At 34.1% G+C, this 15,082-nt stretch overlaps 2 long non-coding RNA genes across 2 annotated transcripts; both read right to left on the bottom strand.

Moving 5' to 3' along the window:
• Nucleotides 1-4,842: 4,842 nt before the first annotated feature.
• LOC148789759 (uncharacterized) lies at nucleotides 4,843-6,509 on the bottom strand. The gene is made up of 2 exons (XR_016079702.1): nucleotides 6,391-6,509; nucleotides 4,843-5,320 (listed from the first exon to the last, which is right to left on the bottom strand). It is a non-coding gene; the product is annotated as an uncharacterized LOC148789759 (long non-coding RNA).
• A 6,061-nt stretch (nucleotides 6,510-12,570) lies between these two features.
• LOC148789758 (uncharacterized) lies at nucleotides 12,571-13,336 on the bottom strand. The gene is made up of 2 exons (XR_016079116.1): nucleotides 13,237-13,336; nucleotides 12,571-12,907 (listed from the first exon to the last, which is right to left on the bottom strand). It is a non-coding gene; the product is annotated as an uncharacterized LOC148789758 (long non-coding RNA).
• Between the last annotated feature and the right edge of the window lie 1,746 nt (nucleotides 13,337-15,082).

The raw sequence follows: 15,082 nt of genomic DNA, 5'->3' as shown, positions 1-15,082 counted from the left end.
TGATATCAAGTTCATCAACATCGGGTATGTTGGTGAGTGTTGTCACAACATATTCAAATTCTGAACCAAGGCCGGTAGTAACACAAATAATTAAATCCATATTTGAAATTGGGTCATCTACAATAGCAAGACTATCAGCAATTGACTGAGCCTTATAAACATAATCAGATATACTAAGATTTTCCTTTCTCAAACTTTGTAATTGTTTTTGTTACTAAAAAACCCGAGATTAGCATGAGTAGAATTAGAGGTGTAAAGTGGGCCATGCCGGGCACGACCTACAGGTGGCCTGCGCAAAGTGCGAGCCATGTCGTGTTGGGCCACAGGCCATTATGGGTCTTGCTGCCCTCCCCGGTGAAAAATTTGGGGGTCGGTCTGGCACGGCCTATGGGCTCGTGTTGTGCCATGCCGTGTCACGGGCCTGGGCCGGACCGGGCTGCAGGCTAGGCCGTGGGCTTAGGCTGTGTTAGGCTGGGCCTTGGGTCTGGGCCGAATTGGGCTAGACTAATTTTTTTACTTTTTTTTGTTTTTTTTGAAATTTTTTATTTATCTTCTAAGTAAAAGTGTAAAACTAAAATATTTAATTTCCCTTTGATCTTTGTGAACTATTTGAAAAATTAAGAAATGAGAAATGAGAAATCTAACACATACATAAAAAAAATACTTATCCAAATAAGAATGATGGAATAACAAATTAGAAGAAAAATAGGAATTTTATTTCATTTAAATTTGAATGATACAAATTACAAAGCACACAATGGTTGGAGACTTGGATGAATGAAATATAAAAATGGAATAAATTAATTAAATATAAAAAATATTACAAATTAAAAATGCAAAATTACATTGTTAAAAAAATAACAAATAAATTAAATAAAATTAAAACAAAATTTACAATAATTTGGAAAAATATAAAAAATTCTATACAACTTGTCAACTATTGTTCACGACATTCATCATCTGCTTCAGGTGAAATATCCGATGTCGTGTCATGCCACACTTTGCCTTGTAATCTATCTTCTGCATCTAGCCAATCCTTAAAGCAGATGCACATCTCTATACTTTCATTATTCATGCAACTTCTCTTGTCGTCCAACACACTAGTATCTGCACTAAAATAAGACTCCAATGGAACTATAGACACCAGAGGGGTTAGTAGATAACATGCCATGGTGGCGAGAACTGGATAATTTTTTGAGTGTTCAACCACCAGGATAAAATATCAAAATTATTTGTTCCCTCACCTAAAATAGAAAAATTTGCTTGTAAATAAAAATTAAATTTAGTACATGAACTTGTTATAGAAGTAGTAAATTTCTGCTTTCTATTTATTAAATATAAAAGTTTTTCTCTTCTACTATTGGGCTCAAGTTCAGAAGTAGAAGACGCTGCACAAGTTATAGGGTTATTTCCTACTGCTTTGAATTCATATAAACTGTACATTTCAAATAATAAATTATTAATTTTTTTATTTTTATTTCCAATTTCAATATTCATATTTTCACAATATGTTTCAAGTAAAATATCTAAACCATCTTTTCTAATCCTAGGATCTAAGATTGTAGTTAAGAAATAAAGAGGAGAAATGTTCTCCCAATATTTTTAAATTTATTTTCCATTATTTCAACAATACATTTAAATTGTGGATTATTTCTATATTTTGAAAAACAATCACTAAACCCCATTAATTGATAAAGTAAATTACAACTAGTTGGATAATAAATACATGATAATTCATTAGTTGCATCATAAAAATGTTTTAAAAAATCTCTTATAGAAACTGCCATTTCCGGTCTTCCTCAAATATAATATCATTAGGCATTTTTGCATTATATAAATGAGTAAGAATTTGTTTATGAGAAATACAACTTTATAACATAGCATAGGTATAATTCCATCTATGTGTAACATCTAATATAAAATGTTTATACTTTAAACCATAATTTTGACAAAATATTTAAATTCTTGTTTTCTTGCCCCTAAAGTTTTAATATATATATAATACAATTTCTAATTTTAGAAATATGAGTAGAAATAATATTCAAAGCATCTTGACTACATAAATTTAAGATGTGACATGCACATCTGAGATGAAATAATTTACCATTGAAACAATAATTTAATTGGGATTTTAAAATATTTATTGCAGAATCATTATTACTAGCATTATCAAAACTAATAGAAAATAATTTATTTTCATTTCCATAAGCATGTAAAGTATTTAAAATGCTTGTATCAATAGTTGGGCCAGTATGTGACTATTCAGGCCTAATAAAACTTAAAATTTCTTTTATTTTAAAGCCAATTTTCATCAATAAACTAGGTAGTAAGACAAATATAACTTATGTTAAATTTAGAAGTCTAAACATTAGGAGTAATTGCAACTTTAAAATTAAGGTTTGATAATAAATAAATTAAATTTTGTTTACATGAATAAAATATTTTTAAAGCATCTGATCTAAAAGTATTCCTAGAAACTTTTTAATATTGTGGATTTATAGAATTTCGTAACCATTTTTTAAGTTTAATATTTTCAGCTAAAAAAATGGTTGTTCTGCATGAATAATGTATTTTGTTAATTCTTGTTTCATTTTTTCTTGTGAATATTTAAATTTACCAAACCCCCCTCCTAATTTGTGTTTGTGTTGTTTCTCTCCCTTCTTCTTCTTCTTCTTCTTTTTCTTCTTTCTCATTTGTAAGCAAATGTCTGTAGTACCACCCTTGCTACAAAAGCTAAAGTCTTTTCTACATTTTTGGCAAACTGCTCTAAATCCCTTCCCCTTAATATCCTCTACTTTAAATATTTTCCAAACCGAGCTACTCAACTTAAGGGCCCTCTTTTTCTTTCCCCTAGTACCGATACCAAGGTTGAAAGTTCCATCAATAGAAATAGCTTCAGTGCTAACATTGTCATGATGCAACTGAATATCGTCACTAGTGAACATGTAGGGGGATTGGTTTTGGGAAGAGCTGACCATATTTTTAAATTCTATAAAATTAAAAGTTAATAATTAGACTTACCCAGATTGCCGGTTCAGAATCCCAATTCTTGATTTCAACGGTTAAAGCCTTTCAACATCTAAGCCTCCCAAATTTCTAACTTGAGATACTTGATCTAGTTGAGTGAGCCTTCTTCTTGTTGAAACTTCAATAAAGTTAAGAATTGGAGAATCAACCAATCAGCCAATCAGATTATCAGAGTTTACTTAGATTGCAGAGAATGTATGAGAGAGAGAGAGAGAAGAGATTAAGATAATTATTGAATTGATGTGATGAGAATGGTGGAGTAGGGCTATTTATAGGAATTGGAAATAATTCAGTTTCCGAAAATACTCTAAAAAGTAGATGTTTTTTAGTTGTTGGGAGGGCTATTTTGGTCATTGTAAAGTTATTTATAACTTTACCCAAAACTCCCCCCTAAACTAATTGTTATATAGCTATTAGGGAGGCATTTGTGTCATTTTTTCTCCCACTATAGGCAAAATACATAAATACCCCCTATATAGCTGTCTATAATTGTTAGGGGGTATTTATGTAAACCCCCCCAAAAGCTGAAACTAGCCGTTGGGGGGGGGGGGGGGGGGGGGGGGGTGGGGGTTCCCCAACGGTTAGTTTTCGGACGGGCTGAGCGCAGCCCACTACGGACCCTGTGGGCTGTGCCGGCTTGTGGGCGAAGGGCGGCATGGCATGCACAGTCGTGCTAGTTCGTCGAATTCGAACCCCAGGCACAGCATGGCATAAACCATCGTGTCGGGTTGGGCCGGTCCAAAGTCGGGAGGGGCTGTGCTGGGCTGCGGGCGGCATAACCTGATTTACACCTCTAAGTAGAATAAGACTTTTGTAGAACAGTCCATACTTGAAAGGAGGATCGTAATCCTACAATTCAACCCGTTATAGATTTAGTTAATAAAGAAATTAGCCAGTTGAGGACGAGCTGATCAAGTTGTCACCCTGATTCATACGCTGGATTGGATACGAGTTGGCCGTTGATGGGATCCAAAATTTCTTTGGGTGGAGATGTCTGCGAGCCATCTACAATTCCCATAAGTTTATTGGTGTGCAGAATAGGTAGAAACTGTGCTTTCCATAGTAGGAAGTTTTCGCTATTCAGCTTCACCGGCAAAAAATGATGAGTAATGTTGGGGAGATGGCCAACCGAACTAGAGTCCACGGTGATGGTGGATTGTTGAGCCGAATTCTGAATTTGAGCGTTGGAGTTGGAGAGAGATGGCATGGTTCTGATACCAAGATGAAGAAACAGCAGAGAGCAACACTGGTATGAATGGTTCGATGGTTAGCTCCATCGACCTTGAGTTTATTTATAGATGAAGAGTTTGAGATAGAGTACAATATTACTGCTTATCAAGATAAAGATGAAACAGGAGTTACAGAAGTAAGGTTAATCTCTAGGATAAGGATAAAGTGGGCTTAACCGCTTAGTGTGATAAGGTTTCACACATGGACATGATAACCACTATCAAGCACAAGATAGAGGTGGTTGAGACTAAGATTGTCGTTAAGTAAAAAGCATCAAAGAAGTATCGGAACGATCTGGCCAACTTTTGTTGGAAAGTCTTTTCTGAAAGGGTTCTATCTCTGCTAGGAACAAGTTCTGGCCATCATCACAAACTTCGATGTAGCGACGATGATGGAAAGAGCTGAGCGGGAGATTGAGGTGGCTTAGTGATGGAAAATTCTCTTTTTCTGTTGGCATCAAAGTATGCCCCTATATATATATCCTTTTGTTGAGTAATGAAGATTACTATATCAAATGTTGTTCAGCTTGTATGTAGCCTTACCCAGGCAGACAAAGAGATTGTTTTCAATATTTGAACCCGATCATCCAAGTAGCAATGCCACTCTTTTATTTAATATCTGTAAAGAGAAATTATACTCTGCAATTCCTATTTATTTATATATTTTTGCCAAAAGAAATTGAAGAGCTCCACTTAGATTGATGAAGAAACAATACAAGGAGCAGAGTGGCTGCCTTTATTACATACAGTCGCTAATGAAAGAGATTATTCAACTTAGGCTCAGTTTGGAAGTACTGCAAATCCAAATATGTACAGTATAAATACATACAAAATATAAGGTTTTGCACTCTATGTATTTGCATTTATACTCCTTCCTCATTTTCAAGTGCAATAGTCACAGATACAGGCATGATAAAATACATTGTCATAACAACTAGCCTTGCCACCGTATTTTTGGGTGCACCAGGACGTGCATTCAGCGAGATTACATTTACCCAACAACAGATAAGGAAGTCTCTTACAAGGACCGCCTAGAGCTTCGGAACTAGGCAACATTGAAGCAACTGCAACAACCATGCATTGTTTATACAATAAGCAAATAAATATCAAGAAAGAAAGATATCAATAATACTTAAAAGGGAAATTGTCTAAAACTCACCATGAATTTTCAACATTTCTCCTAAACTCACTATAACTTTTCAAAATGTCTAAAACTCACAATGTCAGTAAGTTTTTATTTTTCAAAACTCACATTCCGTCGTTAATACTTCTTAATAGAAGTGCCCATGTAAACATAAATAACAACTTTCATGACCAAATTTCCCTAGAATGTTGAGTTAGAGGGTAAATGGTCTTTTTCAGTTTTCAATTTTCTTGTAATTTTTTTTGCATTTTTAATGTTTTGTTATAATTTCCTATGTTTTTTATAATTTCAATTTTTTTATACATTTTTCTATTTACTACAATCTATAAATTTTCCTGTATTTTTTGTTATTTATTTACAATTTCTGTATTTTTCTATAAATTTTTATTTTTTTCTACATTTTTTATTTTTTGATTTTGTTTTTCAATTTCCATAGTTTCTATAATTTGAAAATAATTTTGTATTTTGTTTGCAATTTCTATAATTTTTTATACTTTTGTAATTTCCATGTTTTTATGTATTTTATATTTGAAAATAATTTGTTGAACTTTTTCCTTTTTTTTTCGTGTCTAAATATAAAATAGTAATATATTAACACTCGTTAATTTCTTTTGTATATATTTTATATTTTTCTATAAAGGTTAAAAGAGTAATGTATTAGCACTCGTTTGTCTGCTTAACATAAAGTTAGTGATATGGTGAGTTTCAGACATTTTGAAAAGCTGAGATGAATTTAAGATAAATGCTAAAAACTTATGGTGAGTTTTAGACAATTTCCCTACTTAAAATAAAAGAAAGAACAATGATATTATTGAACTGTTGAAGATTGCACCATGTGATGTAAACATGGCTGTAACACAGTGTGGGAGAAATGTAGCTTGAAACCTTTGCAAATATACAGTAAGTCGTTTTTCGATGTTGATACAAAAAGATCATAAATTTATGGATAAACAGAGACAAACAAATGAAAATGAGGATAGTTTAAGAAACCTGAGAGGACTAGGAGGATGAAGAAGAAGCAGCGGTAAAACTTAACCATCTTTGTATCAACCTATTTGCAGAGTGTGCTCTATTGTGCAAGAAAAGTGTGTATATCTTATGGATTGATGGAGACTTGTGGGGGTATTTATAGAGGTCTGGCTCTGTAGAATTATTCATAAATAGCATTCTAAGGTGGATGGATTTTCGAAAATAAAAAAGAAAAAAAAAACTGGGTCCAGCTAACATATCTTATTAAGAATATGGGTCCAGCTACTTACCCAATTCAGTAATTAGTGGATCAACTTGTTGGTGAGGATGGTGACCCATTTCTGCTACGTATGGGTCCAGCTACATACCCAATTCAGCTAACATATCTTATTAAGAAATGGGTAATCTGGCAGATAGTTAATGGGTAAGCTGGCAGATAGTTAATGGGTCATTGACTCTTTGTGTTATATATAATTTAATAGCCCATACCGGAAAAACAGTCAGACAAGGATGGTGACCCATTTCTGCTACGTATGGTAACTGACTGTAGCAAGGCCAATTTACTTTGAAGTTCGAACTTTGGAAAATGGAAACAGTGGCATTTCTCAGCCTTAGGCTATTGCTGCAAATTGCAATCAACGTGAATCTGAGCTACCTTTCTGTTTTATTATAATTAGACAACTGTGCATTCCAGCAATTCATCGAGTTTTTGCATTGGGAATATCTCGTAATTATGTGCATGCTTTATTATGTCATGGAGAAATATTCCGAATGGAAAGTTGTAAGAGGCTGTTTGAATAATGTGAGTACGGGCTTGCACTGACTGAAGCCGAACTCTTATTCATCTTTAACATTCTCAGTGTTAATTAGAAGAATGCTAACTTCTAAGACACAATTTAATATTATCCCATGTATTTTTGTTGATCCCGAACTCTGTATTGTGCGATAATCTCTTTACGCTACCTAGTGATTTATATGTTACTTGTAATTAAAACACTCTTTTTACTATAAATATTTGCTGGTTGTATGACTGATTCCCATCGAACTAGGTTTCAATTACCTCTGTATTTACTTTCTTTAATTCTCAGAATCAGCCTCTACCAGAAATAATTCAAGAAATAGTTGTTTAGTTGTTTAGGATTGATGAAAACTAACTTCTTTTTTAAATGGTGGATTAATATTGATTTATTGTTTTTTTGTCTTTACCCCTTTGACTTCCGGCCAATGTTCAAGCAAACTATTCATCTCTAACATTCTCAGAATCGGTGCCCATTTGGAAGGACTAAACGATGAACAGGGAGTAAATCAAGTCGATCGATCTGGATCGAGAACTTCCATTACCTGATTGAGGGTGCATGTGAAGAATCGACAGTCAATCTTCTTCCTGCGATCAACTCGTAATGCACCACGAGTTCTATAATGAATTCACAATGCACATTGTAGAACTGCAATAAACCCGTGGTTCACCGAGCCCATTCGATGCCCGAATCAAAGGAAACCATGTTCAAACACGCGACAGGGCTCTACACCTGTTCGAACACACGATAAACTCATGACCCATTAAACGTGTGATGAATCCATGACCAACGAGCCCATTCACGACCCAACACAAGAGAAACCCGGGCTGAGCCCATGGCGAGGCCCGCATGTACCCAAATCCACAATGAACCTACACCATCAAATGACGTGGTAGGACACCACGTAGGGTTAACAAGATACCACCCACTAGGCAATGACGTCACTAAATGCCATGTCAATTAAATTAAGCGCACGAGAGGTAGTAGCACACGTGAATAATGAGGGATCTTGAGAGGAAAGAAAGCCAATCCTCAAAAAGATCATCATGAGACACATGGTGAAACCCTAGTGGTGCACTTAATGATTGACAATAAATCTAATATTCCCTTTATCTCCTATCTTTTAGGATTTCGGGATCTCCCCCATAAATAGAGATCCTCCTCGTATTGAAATTCATTCAGTATCTAACACTCGAACACCCTTTGGCTTTGACTCCTAACACCCTTAACTCGAAAGCCAATCTCCCTACTTCCTGCCTTTTCTCTATCTTTCAAAGAGACCGTTCCCTATCCAAGCCTTAACCTACCTATAAAACCAACCGGTATACATATATTTTTATATATTTTATGTATATTATATATATTTTATATTTTCTATATAATATACATTAATAAATATGAATCATAAATAAATATATATATGTCTATATATATTTAAATATAATATTATATATATATATATATTTCTAGTTTCTTATAATATATTTATAATTTTTTATTATATATTATAAATATAAAAAAACAAACTGAACCGATGGTTAATTGAAATGGCCAACCGGTTTGCCGATCAAGTTCGGTTTAGTTTTTCCATAAATTAATAGTACGGGTTCCTTTTGAAGAATACGCCCACGGTTCTACTAACTGAACCGTGAGCACCCGTACTTTCAACGCCTGGGAAAATAGGTTGCCCATTTCCTCATTTTTTCATATGCGAAGAAGATGACTTTTGGTGGGTCTTTTAGAACCAATTTTCGATGAACCCATGTAATTTATGATGTGGGTTCTTTATAAAGTTTTAATGGCTGATTTTGTTTTGGTTACCTGTAACACTTTCGAGTTCTGCTTAAACATAAGAATTAGCTTTAATTAATTATACTACATATTTAATAATTAATTTTGTTAAAACTAATAAAAATTAGTAAATTATTTGTTAGTAACTTAATAACTATTTTAGTTAAATAAATTAATAAATAAATGTCTGAATAATGTAATTAATAAACATTACATGTAATTATAAAACATAATAAAAAATAGTAAAGTTAATTGGAAATGTCACAAGGATTTTTTTCTTTCAATTCCTGTTAATAAATCTTATATATTGCATATGTCAATTGAAAGTGATGTTAGCAAGTACATATGGCAATAAGGGAGATTTCGAAACTTCCAAGGTGATTTAACTAAGGGTCCCACCTGCAAGATCAAAAAGACATCAGAGTTCCATGGGTGTCACCTCAGAATGGTGATTCCAAAGGTTAAGTTAGTCAAGGTGATGACCAAATCGAGGTGCCAAGGTGGGACGGAGGAATTGAGTAGGAGTGACCACCTAAGTTTTTGGAAATGGGAATTTTAGAAATTAAAAGTTTTAGAAGAAAAATAATTGGCTTTTTGGTGACTGGTTGTCTGATGGGATAGGGATTTTTAGGGTTTGGGGCAAGGTATGGTGTGGGAAGGTGTTAGGCTCCCCACAAGCGTCCGGTTAAACCAACCTCTACTTTGTCAATGATCTAAAGAATACTCAATAATTTTGGGTTTGGGCATGCTAGTAAAACAACATTTATTAAGCAAGACAAAGGAAACAAAAAAAAAAAATAAAAAAGGGTAATGAATTGTCTTATATTAAGAGTAACAAAAATAAATGATTGAAGATAACAAATAATTCAAATGAATAACAATTAATTATGAAAGATGAGACTGATTAAAGATACAAAACTATGGCTAATCTATCAAATGATGAAAATGAATAAAAGAGAAAAAAAACTATGTTGAATTAAAATGTATTAAATTAACAAAGTAGGTAATTATGCTAAGAGTGATCAATTGTCAAAACCAACAATCTAATTAATGAAATGTCTGAGAAATGAGTCTAAAAGAACATAGTAACTAGACGTTAATGCCCTGAGATGTCTTGTGATTATCTTGTAATTTAACTTATTAAACATGAACTAAATTTACAGACTAATATCAATTAAATTAAAGATGAACCAAAACCAAATTAACATTGAATGATGCACCCTACTTTCTATTGCAAGGAAAATGAAGGAAACTTTTTTATTTAAATTCCTAATAATGAAAACAAATGACTAGGAATAAAACTAATAAAGAGACAAGATCATAGATGAACGAACCCATCATCCGTCCCATCATGTTCTAGTCGAATTGGTTAGTGAAGGAAGGGGACTCCATCAGTATAAAGGATGTGGGATGACAACTTTACAAAGGTAACATCTTTGCTTAGAGACCAAAAGAAAACTAGCTAGGGTGCTGAACCCTCATTTAATGAACTTGCACTTGACAAGGGTGTCAAGATGAGAGCAAACATACCTTTAACTTTAAGTTGTGTCTTAATGTTGTTTTTGTTTCCTAACATAACCTTGTTGGGCCTTCATGCCCTTTAAAAGTAATACTTATTGAGATGAGGGCCTCTTTCATCTTGATCTATTTTTTTCTCTCTTTTTGATTTCTTTCTCTTTTTTCTGTTGGCATCAAAGTATGCCACTAAGTATACATATTCCTTTTATTAAGTAATGAAGATTACTTTATCAAATGTTGTTCAGCTTGTTATTTTGAGTCTACAACTTAATCTTAGCATTAATCTGATGTTATGGAGTGCTTGGACTTGTTTCATGCATAAGGGTTTAAGGTCTTGACCCGTGAGGCTTATTTCTCCTACATTGGATCCTTGCATGCAGTCGAGTTGTCAGACCTGAGGCATATAATGATCTCTTAACTTGTTAAGCCTGTTGAGTTAAAAATTATGATTGGTCAAGAATTGATGTTCCTTGCTAAACCGAGATGACTTGAGTGGAATGAAACTAGTTAGTTTGTGTGGCAAAGGTCTTGGCTGGGTCTAGGTGAGGTCATAATCTAAGGCATGTCCAAAGTATAGGAATTTGGTTGAAGTCCCCCCAAAGACACATTTGGTTATGTACAACTTCATCTGATATCTCTGCAAGAAGCCGAAGACCTTATCAAAATCAATGATATGCTAGTTGACTCGAAAACTATTCAACACTATATCATCGATGTAGATTTCAACATTGTGTACAATCTAATCTTTGAATATTTTATTAATTAGTCTTTAATAGGTAATTGGAGCATTCTTTAGCAAAAATGGCATTGCCTTATATTAATTTGAACCTCCATTGTCATCTCAGTGAATAAAAGTCTGGTGCAACTAAACCAAGTTCTTAAAATTCTATTTTTCAATTGAACCAGGAACTCTCCATTGAATGAATGAGTAACATATTTCTTGGTTTAGTTACAAATCTCCACAAAATTAGAAAGGATGTCATTTGCCTTAACATTTTGAACCTTTTTATACAAAGAATGGGATAAATGGGAGGATTTAATGTTTAGCAAATTGTTCCTAATTCTCTTTTACTTGGCGAAAAATCAAGACATTATAGTTCGTAGAATGTCCAAAATTATTAATGTTAATATTCTTGATTTCATCATTTGGGTGGTTCATGAAACAATTAAATTTCCTTTGAAATTGGAAAGAATGGAATCCATGGCCATACTTTATGCTTCACTTTGATCAGTTCCTGTCTATTCCATATAAACGCTATGTATGCATGCAGCATTTCATTTAGGAAGGAGACTAGGAAGTATCACCAGTCACCACAAGGATTTTCGTTTTCCAAGTTCCTTTCTACTAGCAGTACTACACTACATAGCTACAGCCTACAAGGATTCAAAACATATCATCTGGATACAATGGAATTACAAAAAAGATGGCCCATGATGAAGAAAAATAAGAAATAGAAAAAGAAAAGGATATCAAGAAGGTCCATTGATGTTGCATTGCAGTCATATATCACCCAATGTTTTTAAAATTGAATCGGACAACGAATAGGTCAGGGGTTCGGTTCTCAGGTAGAACCCGTTCAAAAAATAAATAAATAAATTAAAAAATGGTCAAAACTGTTGTATGATTTGAATGGTTAGACAGTTCAACCGCCCGGGTCAATGGTTTTTGGCAAAACACGGTTCTGGGGTAAATGGAACTGGTCACCTGACTGGCCCGATTTTTTTGATCCGACCATCCAGTCTGGCCCGGTTTTGAAAACCAATATCACCAAAGATCACTAAAAAATCTACAATTAGTTAGTTTCAGATGGAGCTTGTGATCCCTATCTGTCCAACAGTATTTTTTCTTACTTAGTTTCTAATAACATACAATTAGTGATGCCATTTGATCATGGAGGCACCGTTGAATATTTCACCGATCTTCTTCCAGCCAATGCAGGGTTTGGGAGGGACACATGTATGCAGCCTTACCCCCGACATACAGAGAGATTGTTTTCAATATCTGAACCCAACCATCCAAGTCACAATGGAGCAACCCACCCGTTACAATGCCACCCTTTTATTTAACATAGTTTTAGTTTAAGGAAAAAGATGGTGCAGAGAAATTATACACTACAATTCCAATTTATTTATATATTTTTGCCAAAAAAAATTAAAGAGCTACACTTAGATTGATGAAGAACAGTACAAGGAGCAGAGTGGCTGCCTTTATTACATATGATCGCTACTGAAAACGAAAGAGATAATTCAACCTAATTAGCAATAGACACAGACACAGGCATGGGAAGATCCCTTGTCATAGCATTTGGCATGGCCACGGTAGTTTTGGGAGCACCAGGACATGCATTCTTGGGGATTACAATCACCGCTAGTCGGCATAACTTTCTCACAACCACCGTCTAGAGCATCGGAACCAGGCAACATTGAAGCAACTGCAACAACCATTTTTATACAATAACCAAATGAATATAAAAAATAAATAAATAAATAAAGGCTGAAAGGGACCGGAGGGGGAATCAGACTAAGTCTGTATGTATTCTACCAAGATTTCCATTGTCGTTGATAAACAAACGATTGCATGTATAGCAGAGGAGGCAAGCTCTACAACACAGTGTGGGAGAAGTATATCTTGCAACCTTTGCGAATAGCAAGAAGTTTTCTTATGTTGATACAGAAAGATGTATTCATGTATCATAGAAATGATCATAAACATATGGATAAACAGAGACAAACAAATGAAAATGAGGAATGCTCAAGAAACCTGAGAGGACTAGGAGAACGACGAAGAAGCTGCCGAAAAACTTAGCCATTTTGGTATCAACCTATTTGCAAAGTGTGATATGTTGTGCGAGAAAATTGTGTTTATCTTATGGAATATTGATAAGGACTTGTAAGGGTATTTATAGAGTTCTCTGTCTGTAGATTTATTCTTAAATAGTATTCTAATTAAGGTGGATGAATTTTCGTAAAGAAAAAAAAAAAAAATAAAAAAAAAAAACTGTGGATGGCATGAACTTTTGATGTATCAAATGGGTCCAGCGCGCATATCTTATTATTAATTAGAAGTCATTGGAACTTAGGTAAACATGGCCAATAAAGCTTAGCTTCAAGAAATTTTAGTACTAATGACCTAGTCATGACTACTTACCCAATTAAGTAATTAGTGAATCCACTTGTTTCTGTCCTATTAATTACTATTAAATTAAGGTTCCATTTGGTTTGCAGGAATAGGGGTCTGGAATTGAAATGGGAATGGACTATTTCTGTTTGATTGGACAGAATCAAAATCCTATTTCCGTTCCTTCTGAAATGACATTTCTCAATTTTTCAATTTAAGGGAATAATTATTCCCTGCCTCTCTCTTAAAAATGAAATCTCTCATTCCTCCTCATTTTAATTTCCATTATTATTTCTATCTGAACCAAATGAATGAATCATTGCGATTCTAATTTTGAAAGATTTCCATTCTGATTTTGATTCAGACTACAAGCCAAATGAACCCTAAGTTATTAATTAGAATCAAATCTTGATCGACTCATCTTATTCAAGGCCTCAAATAAGTTGTCAAGTAGTTAATGGGTCATTTACTGTTTGTAGCCTATACCACAGAAACGGCTACACAAGGATGGTGATCCATTTCTGCTACGTATGGTACTTGACAGTAGCAAGACCAAGGTTACCTTGAAATTTGAAAACATTGAGAAAAGGCCAAACCATGTTAACAAGGCGCACCAATAGTACTGGAGGAACTATTGACCTTTTGGATTTTGGGCTATCTTTTGATCCATTTTGGAAATTCAAACAGTGGCATTTCTATGGCTTAGGTTATTGCTGCAAATTGCACGCTAAGTCAACATGAATATGAGCTTTCTGTTTTCTTATAATTAGACAATCAATCACGCCTATCCATTTGGGGATAGTTTGATAGGAACATGCAACTGTGCCTGCTATTCATCTTTAACATTCTCAGAATCAGGCTCTACCAGAAATAATTGAAGAATTAGCTTCTTTAGGATTGATGAAAACGAACTTTTAAATGAATTAATATTGCCTTCTTGCTTTTTGTCTTTATCCCTTTGATTTCCGGCCAACGTAAATGTTCAAGCAAATTACTCATCTCTACATTCTCAGAATCAGTGCCCGTTTGGAAGGACTGAACGATGAGCAGGGAGTAAATCATGTCGATCTGGGTCGGGAACCTCCATTACTTGATTGACGAAGGTTACCCTTATAAGTTATATGTTACTGTTTCTCTCACACAGACGAGGTCTTTTGTAGAAAGGTTAATTAACAATAAGACTGATCAGTCTGAAGGCTATTGATTTTTTGGAGGTTGTAGCTTTATTCAGTCAGATGGTTCGATATTATTTTACGGTCGTAATGCAACAATCTATGGGATATGAACTGTATACGGATCAAAATATTCATTCTTTCAATTAGGGTGAGCAAGAAAAACCGAAAAATTAAAAACCAAAAATTCAGTTAACTAAATCGGTTGGTTTGATAATTTTAATAAAATGAAGGTACCGGTTTAGTTTTGATTATTAATCAATATGGAAAAGCGATAGTTAACCAAACCAATCAGTATTGATGAGGGCAGATTTGGC

This window comes from Nelumbo nucifera, chromosome 8 (assembly GCF_055504915.1).
Source record: "Nelumbo nucifera cultivar China Antique chromosome 8, China Antique-T2T, whole genome shotgun sequence".
Lineage (NCBI taxonomy): Eukaryota > Viridiplantae > Streptophyta > Magnoliopsida > Proteales > Nelumbonaceae > Nelumbo > Nelumbo nucifera.
The sequence above is the reverse complement of the archived record's forward strand: the minus strand, read 5'-3'. Positions and strand labels throughout refer to the sequence as shown.